Genomic DNA, 17311 nt, shown 5'->3' with positions numbered 1-17311 from the left:
TGTGAAGTGAGTGGCACACTTGTAATTTTTATGAAAGGGGGTTTTAAAACCCAAAAATCAGTTTTCTCTCTCCTCATTTTCTCTTTCTCTCTCTCTCTCCCCACGCCTCTGTTTCTCTCTCGCCCTTCACCCTCGCCGCCCCTGTCACCGGCGCGTGGCGGCGCGTCCGGCGGCAGCTGGGCTGGGTGTTTGGCCCATGCTGTTCGCCTCTCTCCTCTCTTTCTCCCAGTGGCCTTCGTTTTTCCGGCCGATCACCCACGACGAAGAAACGACGTAGAACAGTCGAACCACTCCTCATCGGCGATCTCGTTTTCCCGGCGACGTCGCGACCTCTCACCACCTGGGTTCTCTTCCCCAGGCCACGGCGAGTCTCCTTGTGGTTACCCCATGCTCCGATGACCTCCCACGGCGGCGAATCGAAGCTACAAGACCGATCGTCTTCTCCGGCCAGTTTCGGCCATTTCCGGCGAGAATTGGCCGTCGACCCAGGTATCGTTTTGGCTCCTCTCGACGTCTCCTTCGTGTCTGTGTACTTAGTTTGACCCATTTGTGATTTGATTTCGATGCCCCTATTTTGCAGCCGCGGCCACTGTAGCTCCGCCTTGTGTGGCGGCGATTTTGGTGGTTTTTCTCGATCGTTGTGCCTCTTCGGAAACTCCTGGAGTCTTTTCAAGGTCCGTCGTTGTTTTTGGTGTGAATTTGTGTGTTGTTTGGGGTGGGGCAGCCACCGTGTGTGGTGGCGGCCGCCCGTTTCGGTCGTTCAGTGGCCCAATTGTGTTTCTGAATTGTATTTATGGATTGTCTGGTCTTAACAGGTACACGGGCTCGGGAAGTTTCATTCCCGATGCCGTTATGCTGCCGGATTTAAGATCCGAGCAAAGGAGCCAAGAAGGGCGTTTCGGTCTTTTCGCGTGGTTAGACTGTGAGTGAAACTTATCGGTTTTTAATGTAGAGTATCGCTAATGAATTGCATGCTTGTGTGTTTGTTGTTATGTGTTAGAGAAAGCTAAGTATAGGATTCAGATCATGAGAATGAATAGATGAAGATTTGAGGCTAGGAAATTAATTAGGAATTATAGAGTTAGCCCGAGAATAATTGTTGGATTAGAGAAGAAATGTTTATTGTCGAGGATTTATGAACGAGGACTAAGCAACTATTATACAGTAGATTGTGAGTATGAGTGACAAACAAGTGAGGGGGCGTGAGTAGGAATCAATTTCGGAGAAGGTTTCGGTGTAGCTCGGGGTAGACTATGAGTAGATCTTTGGTTTTTGAAATGTTTTGAACGTTTTATAATTCAACTATCTTCTTGATTTAATTGAGTATGGACAGTTTCTGGAAAAGGTTTTTGGTATTAATTTGGGGAAGTTTTATCAATGAATTTCTGTCCTTTAGAAAATGATTTTGATCGAGCAGCTTTCACAATTTGAGAATGATTTTATTTAAGCGGATTTATGGAAAGATTTACATTTCAGTTTTTATCTGGAGGAGTAGTTTTGAGATGTGGTTGATTGAGATATACAGAAGCGGTTTCAAACTGCCATATTAGTACCCCCCTTAGCAGGTATGTATTGCTCTGCACTCGCCTAGAGATGACTCGGCGGTGTACGACCAGCACTCGCTCTGCACTTGCCTAGTTGGCAGTGTACGACCAGCATGACATTTGCTCTGCACTTGCCTAGTCGGCGGTGTACGACCAGCATTTGCTCTGCACTTGCCTAGTCGGCGGTGTATGACCAGCATCACAGCAGGTATAAATTTGCTCTGCACTTGCCTAGAGATGACTCGGCGGTGTATGACCAGCAGATTCCCCGGGTACTAGTGTGGCGTGAGTTTCAGTTGTGGAGTATTTTGAGAAATGAATTTGCATCAGTAAATATTTTAAATGACATTTTCAAATTTGATACTTCTTTGTTTGAACAGTTTCATTGCTTTTCCAGTATATCGAGGTTTATTTGAGTTGAAAGTTTTTAGCCGAAATTATTTATATACAGTTGATAATATTGATTTCAGCTTGAGAACTGTGTTACCTTCAGAGTTTGATTTACGGTTTGAGGGGATTTAAAAAAATGGATTTGAAAGAAGAGATTTTGAAAATAGTTTTAAAGCTAGGGGATTCCAAAGAGTGAGATTAGGGGGTTTTCAAAGAGCGACGTGAGTGAAATTAGATAGTCTATTTCGTTGCTTTGTGTGCTTGTGTGCATTTGTTTGCTAGGATTTGATTTGACTAGGACTGGGTAAGTCTAGGCTTGAATCTTGAGGATGGAATTGATGAATGGTTTATGCATTGAGGTTATGAGTTAGGATGTGAATGATTCGAGATTGAGGTTAATAGTTGACGTTTAGGCAATTGATTTGCCAGAATGATGATTATTATTTATTGATGGGATTTAAGATGTGAAATTGAGGAATTATGTTTATTTTGATGCTTGGATGATTTGTTGATGAATTTGTGATGTGATTGAGTAATTATGGATACTCTTGTGGATTATTTTTGAGCATGGATATTGAAGGATTATTTGAGGATTATAGTTTAAGTCATTTCACTCATACGAGCTCTAGTGAGCTTACCGGGTTGTTTATTTGAATGACCCGGTGTACCATGGATATGGTACAGTGTGGTTATTGGTGTTTTGCAGGTTAAGCAGGCTGAGGAGGCAGTGAGGAGAAGACGAGGCAGTGAGACCCATTTTAATTTGATTTAACTGATTTTATACAGTAAATTTTACATAAATGTTTTGGGCTCACACTCTTATTTACCAAATGTATTTAATTATTATGTTAAGTGCATGGCTCATTCTTTGAAAAGAGGTTTAAAGGACAAAGTTTCAGTGTATTTTTGGGCCATAGGATCGGGACGTTACAACATGTGTGAGGGTCAAAACTTATAGTTTTAGACCTAACCTAAAATCACATCATAGCACTAAAAAGACCATCTCTTAGTGTTCCTAAACACGAAAAACATCACTACAACTCATGTATCATCAAGGCCTCTCAATACCTAACCTTGAAATCAGGCATACACACAGGCAAGTGCTCTCTAGAGAATTAGGAACTCAAAATAATTATTGAGTTGCTGCCTCATCTTCATGAATCGACATACAAATCAAGATAAAATAAAGGTTTTCAACAAAGTTCATAAATTTGAATATTTGGTAGAGATACAATAGTGCAAAAATATATGAGATAATCGTTGTGTGATTAGTGAAGATAAATTAAAATCATTGATCATCACCATCACCTTCCTCATCAATCCATAATCGCTGCTATAAATTCAAGAACTAAGATCACTCTATATTACAAAAAAAAAAAAAAAATCTGCACTTAGATCTCTTACTAAAGTTTACATTATAGAGCTCTTTAACGTTAGATTTGAAACAGAACCACTCAAGATCGATTAGATCGTTCTCTCTTTTAGAGTTTCCTTTCTATAAATTTTTTTTAAATTTTAGATCTTTTTTTTTTTTTTCATGTCATTGCAAAATTATTTAGTAGTATAGTGAAAAGTCACCTCAGCTTTTTAGCCCTTGGATGTAACTAAATCTAAGAGCTTTAACCCATTGTAAAACTATTTGTTAGCACTGACAGCCCTTTATCATGAAGATTGAATATTTCATTGAGATTGAATATTTCCACACACTAATGTCGTATATAGGCTACATGCTAGAAATCCAAGTGGTGGACTATTTAACAGAATATATACAACAGAACCCTCCAATCCTAACAATAATTCATCAACTAACCAATGCTGACATGGCCTATACTTGTATACTAACAATATGATCTACAATGTTTCTTACAACCATAAGACAATGATGTTGTTGTCAACTTCTAGACATACCAAGCCAATCAGAACCATCCAATCCTAACAGTTCATCAACTAACCAATGGTGACATGGCCAATACTAGCTCATATATTAAAGTATGAGCCACAATGTTTTTTTTTTGGCCACTATGAGCCACAATGTTTAAGTTGTTGCATACACAGCGAAATCGTACTATAGATTTCACTGGAAGCGTGCCCGGAGAGTATGTCAGCAATGATAGCTTTGGTGATGTATGAGCCACATTCTTCAGTCATTTGTTGTTGGCACATCCATCTACGCAAATCACACAGTGAAAATAACCAAGAAATGAGTAAAGACAAACAAAAAGAAACACAACTAAACAACTAATTAAACAACTATATATAATTCTCAACCTCACATAATCTTAAATCTCCAAACCAGAACCCCAATACACCCAAGATGTATATACTTTCCTCAACTCTAGAGTTGACTTGCCATAAGAAACCTTAATAATCTTCAATTAGGGGTCAGAGTTGGCCATATTAATTTTAATTTTTGATTGCTTTCCCTTAAGTTTCTTTTGAACATATTGATTGATCAATTAATTGTAATTAGCTAGGCTGACTGCTTGTAATTAGGTTTGGTTTCTCAAAATTGTTTTCTACTTTTGTAGATTCAATCTTGTATAAATGCATCCACAACAGAGAAGAATAGATCAACAAAGAACAATCTTCTCATACGTTCACAGTTTCACACATAAGAAACTTTAATTAGCTGTGATAAACATCCCATAGGCCATTCAATTAGGGTGAGAAACTTTTGTATAACCAACTTTCTACTAAAAATAAGAAAAACCAATGGATCCAAAAAAAAAAAAAAAAAAACCCCAAAAAAGAAAAATGAAATAAAACCAAATTTGAAATATGAGTGATATTTTAATAGATTTGGTAGATTTCTTAATTATGTATGCATGTGTGTGTGTGTGTGTGAGGGAGAGAGAGAAATAGAGCGACCTGCAAGATCCAGCACCATTCTTATGTGAACTTGGAGCTCATCTTCTCTCGCGGAAAACTCGTAACATTTTTGCCTTACCAAATTCTCATAAGAAGGCTACAACATACAGAAAATCAATACATATTAAAATTGACAAAAAAAAAAATTAATGTCTGAATGTTATAGTGAGTAACTGATCCAGAAACCAAACAATAAAAAGAGATACTAATAGTAAATCATTAATGACATACAATATACCTCTGGTAAATCATTGCTCCGGTCTGATCTTAATTGAGGACCTTGAGGTCCTTCATAAGCATCATCTTCATCTTCATCTTGGCTTTCTGCAGCTACCCCCAAATACATCCTAATATTCCCCCCAATTACCATTTCCTCTATCTCCTTAATCAAAGCTTGCTTAATCCCCAAATAGTCTTAAGAGATTTCTGTATGTGCAAAATCGCCTCAAATGTTGGGTCAATTTATAGATAGAAGAGAGGGTTCCAGAAGGAGGCCAGGAGGGTTTGAGAAACAATGGGCTTCTAGGGTTTGGTTTTGGAAGAATTCGTATCTAGTCTAGAATCTTCCTCCTGTATCTATTTGGCAAGTGTACAAATGTTTCCTTTTCTGTTGCTATTGTTTGGTAAGTGACTTAAGGGGTGTCCCAACTTAGATTTCATTAGATTTTAAAAGTCCAATGAAATCTAGGTGTCTCCAACTCAAATTTTAATGGATTCCAATGAAATCTAGATGTCCTCAAAAAGTCATGGGTTTCATTAAGATAAAGATTTTAATGGATTTGGATGCAGTTTTTATACATAATAAATTTCATGAGAATTTCAGCCAATTCCCTTGTATTTTGATAGATTCTATGGATTTTAAAATCCATTAAAATCTAAGTTGGGGACACCCCCTAAATGTGTAACTCATATTTGATTACCATAAATAGTGAAAAATAAGGAAGAAGAAAAAAAATTATAAAACTTGTAAGTGGTTATAATGGTTATATTTTTTTTCTTTTTTTGTACTTTATTTCTCTTTCTAAAACTTGTAAATGGTTATATATAAAATATAAGTTTCTCAATGAAATTTATGGCTACTACTAGAAATCAAATAGTTTGACAAATTAAAGAAAGTAAAATCTAAGAGAATAAAATGCATATCACAACAATAGTAACTAATATTCTTCTGATGTGTGTATTTGTAAAATTTGTGTTCATATATTAAATTCTAAAAATAAATAAAAATAAGTTGAAACAAATTTAGAAAAATTAAGAAAAGTTAGTGAAAAGAAAACTAAAATTGTTTTGTTGAAGTATGTGCATGGACAGATCAATTACGTGCATGGACAGATCGAGTACGTGCATTGACGGAGTAGCTGCATGGGCAAAGTACGTGCATGGACGGAGTATGTATTAGAAATAAATGTACTAGAAAATGTCTAAACACTCCTTAAAATTGATTTTATTACAAATTAAAAATTAAATCAGTGCTCCCTTCTTGTTTTTTACTGGTTCACACACAAGTTTAATTTTTGAACAACCCAATTCATTTTTTGGGATAATTCTTTTTTATATTTATTGATTTAGGGGAAGGAGGATTTGAATTTAAGACCTCTCCCAATACTGAGAGATAAATACCAGGGTAAAAAAAATTCTAATAATTTATAAGAAAAAAAAGTGACCAATCAACTAATTGTGTTTGACGATAGCGTGCGCACAATTTGTTAAATGAAGAATGTTTTTTTCGATTCATGAGTGAAAAAAGTGACCAACTGACTGACTATGTACGACGTTAGCATGCGCCGAAACTGCCAAATAAAGGATGTTTTATACGTATTTATGAGTGAAAACCAAAATTTTTAATAATAAATTTATTATTTTTCATTCTCATTATATATTTTAATTTGGTCTTTTATATTCCTAATTTTAATCATGTTATAGTTTTGAAATTGCATCAATTTACACACTTTGTTGTGTTTATTAATTAACGTTGAACTAAAATGTATGAAATAAATAAAGATGATATTGTGCACCACTCACTTAATAATTAATTGTTAAGTGCCAAACAATGGCATTTGCTATCACGCCCTACAACAACTTTTGTTAACCAATGTGAAATTGTGAATACCAGACAATTCTCAAATGCTCAATAAGTAATTGTCGAGGGTGGGTTTCAATTTGAACCCAACAATTTAGTCAATCAAAGCCCTACCCTACTAACTGTGAAAAATTCTATTGTAATTACTATTATTGTTTTATGAAGTCCAAAACAACTGATACTAGCTGAGCTTGATGTGAGGTGTACCCATGATTAGCTCCTTCTATAACCTGTAATTTGTGGCTAGGTATTCTCTTTTGAAACTCCAATGCATCTTCAATAGGGACGATGTTATCAACAGTTCCATGAACTGTCAAGACCCTGCATATACAGAATGGCCAACACACTTACTTGGTCATGCAGAAAATGCAAGAGAAAATAATTATAATAAGAACAGAAAGAAAGAAAAGAAAAAAGGAAACATAGCACAGTCAAAATGGATCAAATTAATTACTGTTTGCTTACCGGCATTCTTTGTCAATCTGAAGGCATGATCCATGCATATCAGTACTTAGGCGATCCATCAAACTTTCCTTGGTCACGCGATAACTAACACTTCCTACAAGCAGAGCATCCATCCATTAACTGTGTGAAAAGCCAGCATAAACATTGCTCGTTTGTGTCTTGTGTGTGTGTGTGTGTGAGAGAGAGAGAGAGAGAGAGAGAGAGAGAGAGAGAGAGAGAGGCTAGTGTCCAGTCTTTTGGCAACTATCTTTTATGTTTCAAATTTTGACTCAAAAATCACAACTATAATCATATTATTTCTAAACCTCTAGTCACAGACTATTGTTTCCAAAATTCAAAAGAAAGAAAAGAGAAGGAAACAAACAGGTAAGTTGGTCCTTCATTTGTTTAGTATAGGCCTGGGCAATATTCTAGGACCTTGGACCTGCTTAACACTAGTGACTATTTAGTGTCCGGAAAGTAAATGTATATAAGCACTGAAATCAATTCATCCATGCCATCTCTGGCCTCATATACAAAAATTTTGGAATTCATCACTAGAGATAAGAAGTAGGATATTACCTTTTTTATTCTTAACATCAATGAATCCTTCCTTCTTGATTTTTTCCATAAAGTCTTTCTCCAAGCGTTCTTCAATGCCTTTCTTCAGATCATAACGTCCAGAAATATTGACAACCATACGGACGTCGTGATACGTAGAAGCATACAGGAGCACCACATCGCCTCCTGCAGTAACATTTTTTGGGAATAATTATGGCACAAGCTACAGAAATACTCTATTTTCAATATGGTTTTACGCAATATCAACAGTTATAGATCTATTGACATTGACTTTGCAAACTGCTAAGCTGCTAAATATCATGTTGGTCTAAAAGTAAGGTTATGGTCCAGACTTTTGTAAGAGATAGTAAGCATTAAAACGAGTCTCATTCGAAATTTTCATGAATGATTCTTCTCAATGAAACTTTTACAGTAAGGCCTAAAAGTAAAGTTATGGTCCAGACTTTTGTAAGAGATAGTAAGCATTAAAATGAGTCTCATTCGAAATTTTCATGAATGATTATTCTCAATGAAACTTTTACAGTAAAATTTCATATATTAATCATGCAGAACAATCCAACACACCTTTACTGTGACCAATAATTGCACTGGCTACATGGTTTGGCCTCGAGAAGTGTTGGATTACAGCATGTAAGTCATCAGCCTCTCTCCAATAGAGATCCTGCAAGGTGCCTTCACTTTCCCTGAAAACCAAAAATACCATAACTAAATCAGCATCAATATAAAGTGTAGATCTGAAACACCCAAGACTGTCTTTTATAACGCAAACTTGCCAATTAAGAGCAACATGATAAAGATAGAGCCAAGCAACTGCGAGATTAAAGAGGTGCACACAACTGAATTCTTCATAGAACCTGTTAGATTCAAGAATTTTAACTCCTGTAATATCACAGCCTTACCCACTTCCAGCAAAGTCAAAACGGAAGGAACTAATTCCTTGATTTCAAAAATGCAACGGCAAGGTTGACCATAGTATTGCTTCCCTGGAAATCAAGAGACATGGGCTGTTAAACTTTGCCACTATGAAGCAAATTATAATTTTGTCATGAATGAGGTAATAATCTATTAATTAACAATTTAGTAATGAGCCTCATAGTTGTCTACACAGATAGTATTCAGTAATGGGCCTCAAAATCACATACTAAATCTAACAGTCAAAACTCCATGATAGAATCATTAACGAAAAATAACTTAAACTTAAAAGCCATTTTTATCCCAATGAAGCTGGAAGTAAATTTTAAGAAGAACAAAAGAATAGCAGTTAATAATATATCAAAAGACCAACCTTAGTGAACAGAAAACCATGGCATAAGATTACAATCTCCTCAGAACCAGTCTCATGCAATATGCCCACGAGCTTTTCACCATGGTTGTTGGGTACAATAATTTTCTGTTGCTGGCTCACTAAAACAGTACAATCCACAAAGCAACCATTAAATTTCATAGACAGTTGGGAACCATAAAATTCATAAGGTCTCAGTCTCTCAGATTGATTTTTACAATAGCCTTTTGTTCGTGAATCAGATAATACTCGTAGTTTGGGTTTCTTAAAACTACGACTACTGCTGCTACACACACACATATATGAGTGAGATGATGAAATTTCATACCTGAGTTCTGTGCAGACGACACCATCTTCACGATTCGTTTTGGGCTGCGATTTTTGGTGAAGAGAACCTTATGGAAGACAGAGAATTTGAGAGCGATATCAATGGAATACTCACTGTGAGTGAGTTTAGAATCCGAGTATGCAGAAAGACGATTCGCAAAATTGTCAACAAGAAACCTGAAAACAAGACTTTAAATAATCGATCACACCAAACCTAGCACAAGCATCCTCATCGTTTTCGTTTTTGGCCATTAAAGCAATCCTACTCTTAAATTGAAAAGAAAAGCCCATAATTACACAATTTCCAAAAGTTTCTCTTTTCCGAAAGGAAAGGCCAAATACACTTTTGTTCTGTCTACTTTCAGGATTTTTGTTTTTGGTCCTATATTTTTATTTGGCATAAATTCAATTTAGATACATAACTATATAAGCTATTTTAACAGGGTCCATGAACTTTCAAATATTTCAAATATACACCCGATCTATTATCTAAATTGAAAAATGAATTTATGTCCATTGATTCGTTAAGAGATCAGTTAAATGATAACTTGGCTTTTGCTGACCGGGATTTCTTGGCGATGTGGCGCTATCTCAGCAAACATTTCCCGCCAAATGAGCGACACAGACCCACAATTTAATAATAATAGAGAGAGAGAGTTTGTGGGCCCGTGTTAGGGGTTAGGTGGACCCGTGTCGCTCATTTCCCGCCAAATGAACGACACCGGTCCACCTTACTCTTGACACAGGTCCACAAACTCATCATCTCTTTCTCGATCGTTGAACACAAGTGAGAGATTTATATTCGAATTTGGGGGAAAACGTGATGTTTTTGGGAGACTAAATGGTCAAGAAAGCATTCGACGAGTGGGAAAGAGGTGATGGGTGTGTGGGCTCGTGTCAAGTGGACATGTGTTGCTCATTTGGCGGGAAATGTATGCTGAGTTGGTGCCACGTCGCTAATTAATCCCTGTTAGCAAAAGTCAACCTGACATTTAACTGATCTCTCAATAAATTAATGGACGAAATTTTATTTTTCAATTTATATAATAAATCAGGTGTATATTTGAAATATTTGAAAGTTCGTGGACCCCGTTGAAATAACATATATAGTTATGTGTCTAAATTGAATTTATGCCTTTTTATTTTTAGTAATTTTGGTTTTGTAATTTTTATATTATAGCAATTAAATTTAAATAATTTATATTATTTAAATTGTGGACGAAAAATTTAACATAGAAGTACATGATTCGCACATGAGTGACATTTCAAATATTTTAGTCCACCTCGATGCCGATTAAGCCCTTACTCGCCATTTAACTTATTCAATTTGACATTAAAATTTTTTATTTTTTCATATTGATTGTGTATAAAGGCAGGTATAGGATTATATAAGTATTTAAATGAAATAAGATGTCTGAAATGTCATTCACATACAATGTACGTTGAATTTTCCATTATCAATTTAAACAAGTTAAATAATACTTGAAAAATAATAAAAATTAAAGAAAAGAAGATAGGGATGGGATGGGTGTTAGAAGAATGTGAAGTGGTGCGGAATGGCATGAGTCTTCCATGGAGCATGTCCTAATAGGGCATCTCTTACAATGAGGTGGCTCCCAATAGGGCATTTTTTTTTCTTTAATTTTTATAATTTTTCAAGTATTATTTAAAAGAGTTAATTACTCTTACTTTTGTTAAGTTAGCTAACATAAATTTGATTGGGTATATATTAAACACAAAATAAAAATTTAAGTACCTAATTAGATCAAATAAAAAGTTCAGATATCAAATTGGGACATATGTTAAAGTTTATGTACCAAATTTGGAAAAAAAAAAAAAAAAAAAATCTTAAATTTTGATGATATTATTGCTTTCAAACTTTTGATATTTCCATAAACATCAAAATTTAATACCTTGGCGCTTGGGAGAAGTAGAAGGGTTGGTTAATTTTAGCAAAGGGTAAAAAGGGAAATTACATTGGAGACAAGGAGAGATACTTAAACTGGGGACACAGATCTCAACTCATCTGTCATCTCCACGGGGTTTGCCTCTGTTTCTGTCTTCTGCTAAATCCAAACCCTAAGTAAATTAAGTGGGGTGTATTGTATATGAATTTTAAAAGATTTTTGTGGAGTTTGGTATTTAATTAAGACTTTTAAATACTTTAAAAAAGTTTGTAATAGTCTATATATATTCAATTAAGAATTTTAAAAAGTCTATAAAAGTCATGTGGTATTCAATTAAGACTTTTAATGACTCTTAAAAAATCTGTAAAAGTCTATGTATTTAAAAAGTCATTGACTTTTATGGAATTCATTTAATGATGAATTTTAATAGACTTTGAAAGACTTTTATGTGTATTTCAAAGTCATTATAAATCCGACTTCTCCCCTGCGGATTTCTAAGAATTTCTATAGACTCTTTAGAATTCCGTAGAATTATGTGAAAATCTGTAAATTCTGCAAAAGTCTATCACTTAAAAAAAAAAGTCTATCACTTAAAAAAAAAAAAAAAGTCTACAAAAATCTATATAAATATATACACTACACCCCTAGCCCCTAACAGAGATCGACTAGGCAATGGCAGACCAAGTATCGGCGCTAGAATTGGAAGAGCTCCGCCAAATCCTCAACCTCCAGAGCATTGTGAAACGCCCCCATATCCTCAACCGTATTTCCTCTGAGATTCGCCGTTTGGAACTACAAACGCAGCAAGAGCAGGTTGGCGTTGAAGAGCCAAAGTCCTTGATGAGCAAAAAGGCGGCGAAGAAGCAAGTCGTCAAGCAATTAGCCAACAACAATCACTGCACTGCTGGAAGCGAACCCGAATTCGAAAAAGGCTTGCAGGTAAATTGTGCTTCTATGAATGGAATTATTTGTATTACTGAAACTGTGTCAAGAATTTGGATTAGTATGCGAATATTTATGGTATGATTTGATGGGTTAAGGATGGAATGAGAATTGTTAGCGACATGCAAGGTTTTGAGTTGCTAACACCGGCTAATCAAGCGATATTCAAAATCCAGTCTGAAGTTGGAGCTGTGAGTACTTTTATACTATGTATATGCAGATGTGTTTTATTTTATTTTTATTTTTATTTTTATTTTTTGTTCAAAGTTTAATTTATGTATATATGAAATTGGTTGCGTCTGTCACACAGATCTGTAGGCAATTCTTGTTATCTGAAGGCTTTATAGAACTCCACCCACCACTCTATGCACCTTCAAGGGAAGGTGGTGCTGCTGTTTTTAAATACAACTACTTTGGGAAACCTGCATGCCTTGCCCAGTCACCTCAGCTTGACAAGCAGATGGCTATCTGTGCTGGCTTGCAACGTGTTTTTATGTCGAAGGAGGTTTCCAGAGCTGAGGATTCCAATACACATAGGCATTTGTGTGAATTTACTAGTCTTGATGTTGAAATGGAGATCGATGAGCACTATTCTGAGGTAGAATTAATTTGAATGTTTGCGAATTTTTTTTCCTTATCACCCAAATATGGCAATGGATGTGGCTTACTAATTCTAAGATTGTTTGTGCAGTTGATGGACATTGTTGAACGTACGTTTATTTATCACAATTTTTGATAGTTTGAACAAAAATCGTAAGACGGAACTTGAAGCTGTAGGGAAGCAATATCAATTCACACAATTGAAGGTCATTATTCTTATTTAGTTTCGGTGCATATAATATTTGGAATATATATGATGTGTTAGGTGCTGCATGGTTATGTGTCCAATTTTTTTTGTTATCTATATTCTTGTTGATTATATATATATATATGTTACCAAATAGACCTGTCAATCGATTGGATATGCAGCAGATTAGCTTGAATCCGATTCGATCCGATAAGAAAATTAACTTGATCCGATCCAATAATCCAATGGATTTTTAATAACTAAATCCATATCCGATCCATTTGATTATTAGGTCTCTAATATGAGAATCCAATATGAAAATATTTTATTCATATTATGTATATCGTGTGGTGTTGAAATCATGTGGACTGTTAGTGACCCGTCAAGTGTTTGTGTCGTTTTTGTGTTAACCCGTTAATGACCGGTTAAGAAATAAATGTATTTTTTTTTTCGTATGATATTGATATTTTAATTTGCATATTTCTTAGATCAAGAATGCTCTAAAACTAACTAGTTAGTAAGTTAATACAAAACTAACCACCCTGTTGGGCCCACTGCACAATGTAATTTCAAAATCCGAACCGTTTATTTTTTAGGCCCTACTTCAAAGATCATTCCTGTAAAAAATTTTCAAAATCGAAAGTCATTTAACCATTTGATTATAATAACAACTATTTCTATGTTTTTATCGAAAATACTCATCGTCTATTTATTTGATCTCAATTACATGACTACATGATTTTCGATTTAGTTGATTTTTTGCAATGATGATCTTTGAAGTAGGGCCTAAATAATTAATGGTTCGGATTATGAGATTAGTGATGTGGTGGGCTCAAAAATATGGTTAGCTTCGTATTAACTTGCTAACTGGTTAGCTTTAGAGCACTCCTCTTTCTTAGATATTTCTTTTGTGTAAAGTTTAGACTATACATTTATGTAATAAAATGCAATTTCTTATGTAATAAAATATATTTATTTTTTTTTTGGTTGAAAAATGTATATTTTTTTCTTAACGTGTTGTGTCTTTTACACCCCATAACGGGGCTGTGTCGTGTTTGACCCGAACCCGCAAAAACATGATATGTTTCCAGGTCCAACCAAATCCATTTCCGATTAATTATATCAAATAAAAATCCGATCCATTGACAGGTCTATTATACCAAATATTTCTGTTCTGTATTCATATAGTTGTTTAATTTGAATCTTGTCACTTATTGCATTTGCAGTACTTGTCAAAGACTATACGACTCACATTTGAAGAAGGTGTTCGAATGCTCAAGGTTAGGAATAATGAGTTATTTTTATTATATTTGTTCCTTTTCCCCTAATTAAGTAGCAGAAAAATCAATGAAATGTAGAGTGTGGAGATATATATTGCGCAACATATGAAAACCTCGAAAGCGGATGTGCATATGTGAAATATTATTTGTGAAATTAGCTGAACATGCTTCCAATTGCAATTTTTTTTTTTTTTGTTAAAATTGGTTTTGCTTTTTTTAGGATGTCGGTGTTGAAATTGATCCTGCGGGGGACCTAGATACCGAGGCAAAGAGAAAATTGGGACAACTTGTTTTGGAGAAGTAGATTTGGTTTTTGTTGTTCTATTTTGTCTTGTCTTAATTTTATTACTATAGATTCCGCTACCAAACTATGCCTTGTTTGACACATTACACCAGACTAAATTTTTTGTCTCTTTACTCCCAAACTCAATTCGTAAACACCTTACCCTAAAACTATTAAAAAATTAAATTCCCAGTTTGCACACGTGGTGCCACATTGACCTTCGGTCTAAGGGCATTTTCATGTTAATCGTCAATTGAAATGCCCTTCAAGAAAAAGGCCACGTGTCGGCACCACGTTTGCAAAAATGACGAGAAATTGATATTTAACGGTTTTTGGGTAAAGTGTCAAAAAATTTAGTCTGGGGCATAGTTTGGGCCTTTGGGAGTGGTATGTGTAATTAGCCCTTGATTTTTTATAATTTAACTTAATGCTTGAACTGGGGTTTACTTTATTATATAGGTATGACACTGAGTTCTACATACTCCATGGCTTTCCTTTGGCTATTAGGCCATTCTATACAATGCCTTGCGAAGACAAACCTGGCTACAGTAATTCCTTTGATGTCTTTGTTCGAGGTAAATCATCGATGGTTTTATATATATATATATATATTAATTTATTTAATTATATATACGTTTGTGTGTGTTCGGTATATGTATACTTTGTATACACTCGACTATTCAATTCACATAATTTGAATCTAATTGTCTATTATGCATCCTTAATTAGGTGAGGAGATAATTACAGGAGGAGAGCATATTAATGAACGAATATTGTTGGCAGCACGTGCAGAAGCATGTGGAATTGATTTGAAGACTATATCAACTTATCTCGAGTCTTTCAAGTATGATGGATCTTATTTGTTGCCTCTTAGTTATGTTCTTGTTGTTCTATCTTATTCGTCCGCACGTTCGCACCTGACGCCGAGTGCTCGGTGGTGGTCGCTGAGTGTTTGGTAATGCAAAATTTTGCAGCTACCGAGCATTCTGCGCTGTTTTGTTGGTGTTTATGTTAGGATTTAGCTCTGAGATCCAAAGTCTCTGAACTAAACCCTAATATAACCCATCTACCAAGCTCATTCTATATCCTATGAGGGAATGTGGTGAAAAGATGGGGGTTTACTCAAAACTCGGCGTGCAATCTCGGAGCTAAACCCTAATATAACGCATCTACCAAGCCCATTCCATATCATATGAGGGAATGTGGTGAAAAGATGAGGGTTTACTCAAAACTCGGCGTGCAAGTAGTGTCGTCTGTGTTATATAAAAACATTGTCGAGCGCTCGGTGACAGGTGCGCATGTTCGTTGATGTGCACCTGATTGAATTTGTATATATATATATATATATACATATGGGTAGCTTCCAACAAGGGATCCCTCATTTAGTGTTAAATGAGGGATCCCCTTGTGGGGCATATACAAGTCAAGTCGTTTTGTGTCGATCCGAATCAGTCATTTTTTACATCTCCTTTGATAGATCATCTATGCAAAAAATCAGTTAAATCGGAAATCGTTAAGATATCCAATTCGTTTATAAACACCAAAACTTTGACCGCTTAATCAAACGGGTAAACGGTTTTTGATTTGGCTAATTTTTTGTATTTTTGTTTGTTCCGTCGATTATTGTTTAGCATTGTAATTAATTATGATGGTTGGGTTGGTTTTACAGATATGGTGTACGTCCACATGGGGGATTTGGAGCAGGGCTTAATCGTATTGTGATGCTGTTTTTGGGTCTGGACTCTGGATAGCATTCGCGAAACGCCTTTGTTACCTTGTGATCCACATAGGCTTGCTCCTTAATAAATGTACTCAAGCTAGGGGTGCCATTCAGTTAGTTCATGTCGGTAATGGGGCTTAGCAAAGTTAGGTATATTTTGGTTTCCGATGTATATGACGCTGGAATTAGTTTCAGCCTTAGATAACCAATGCATAACTCTTTTGAAGGAATTATTGGGTGCAATGGGTGTATGTAACTTGCTCTAACAACATTTCTTGTGTGCTGGTCTTTTAGTTTTGTGCAAGTCTTGTGTTCAAAATGTCGGACAAAAATGGATTTAGTTAATTGATGGAGTTTTGTGGACTTTAGGGGGTGTCCCCAACTCAGATTTTAAAGGAGTTTAATGAATTTTAAAATTCATAGAATCCATCAAAATTCAAAAGAATTGGATGAAATTCTCATGGAATTTGTTATGTGTAAAAAATGCATTCAAAATTTGAAATCCATCTAAATTTATTAAAATTCTTCACTTAATGAAATCCATGACTTTTTAAAGACACCTGGATTTCATTGGAATCCATTAAAATCTGAGTTGAGGACACCTAAATTTCATTAGAATCTATTAAAATTTAAGTTGGGAACACCTAGATTTCATTAGATTTTTTAAATCCAATGAAATCTAAGTTGGGGACACCCTTTTAGATTGTCAAATATAAATTTCTTGAATTCTCCGGTCTTTTCTCTAAAGATATTTGCGGATTTCAAGGTCAGGTTTTTTTTTGTTTCTTTTGGAAGTTTCCTCTTATACCCACTGAAAAAACAGTGTACTAGAAGCACAGCTCATCCCTCCCACGCCATATGACTAACATGTTCAG

At 35.2% G+C, this 17311-nt stretch overlaps 2 pseudogenes across 2 annotated transcripts; one reads left to right on the top strand and one right to left on the bottom strand.

Moving 5' to 3' along the window:
• Nucleotides 1-6794: 6794 nt before the first annotated feature.
• On the bottom strand, nucleotides 6795-9740 carry LOC147292994 (uncharacterized; annotated as a pseudogene). The gene is made up of 7 exons (XR_015120350.1): nucleotides 9519-9740; nucleotides 9194-9312; nucleotides 8808-8891; nucleotides 8473-8591; nucleotides 7909-8073; nucleotides 7348-7441; nucleotides 6795-7203 (listed from the first exon to the last, which is right to left on the bottom strand). The product of XR_015120350.1 is annotated as an uncharacterized LOC147292994 (transcript).
• Nucleotides 9741-12096: 2356 nt separating this feature from the next.
• On the top strand, nucleotides 12097-16595 carry LOC147292993 (aspartate--tRNA ligase 2, cytoplasmic-like; annotated as a pseudogene). Its single transcript, XR_015120236.1, has 9 exons — nucleotides 12097-12363; nucleotides 12465-12557; nucleotides 12677-12964; nucleotides 13058-13172; nucleotides 14380-14433; nucleotides 14654-14733; nucleotides 15176-15291; nucleotides 15446-15560; nucleotides 16386-16595. The product of XR_015120236.1 is annotated as an aspartate--tRNA ligase 2, cytoplasmic-like (transcript).
• The last annotated feature ends 716 nt before the right edge of the window (nucleotides 16596-17311 follow it).

Source organism: Dryas octopetala, chromosome 2 (assembly GCF_963921425.1).
Source record: "Dryas octopetala chromosome 2, drDryOcto1.1, whole genome shotgun sequence".
Lineage (NCBI taxonomy): Eukaryota > Viridiplantae > Streptophyta > Magnoliopsida > Rosales > Rosaceae > Dryas > Dryas octopetala.
The sequence above is the reverse complement of the archived record's forward strand: the minus strand, read 5'-3'. Positions and strand labels throughout refer to the sequence as shown.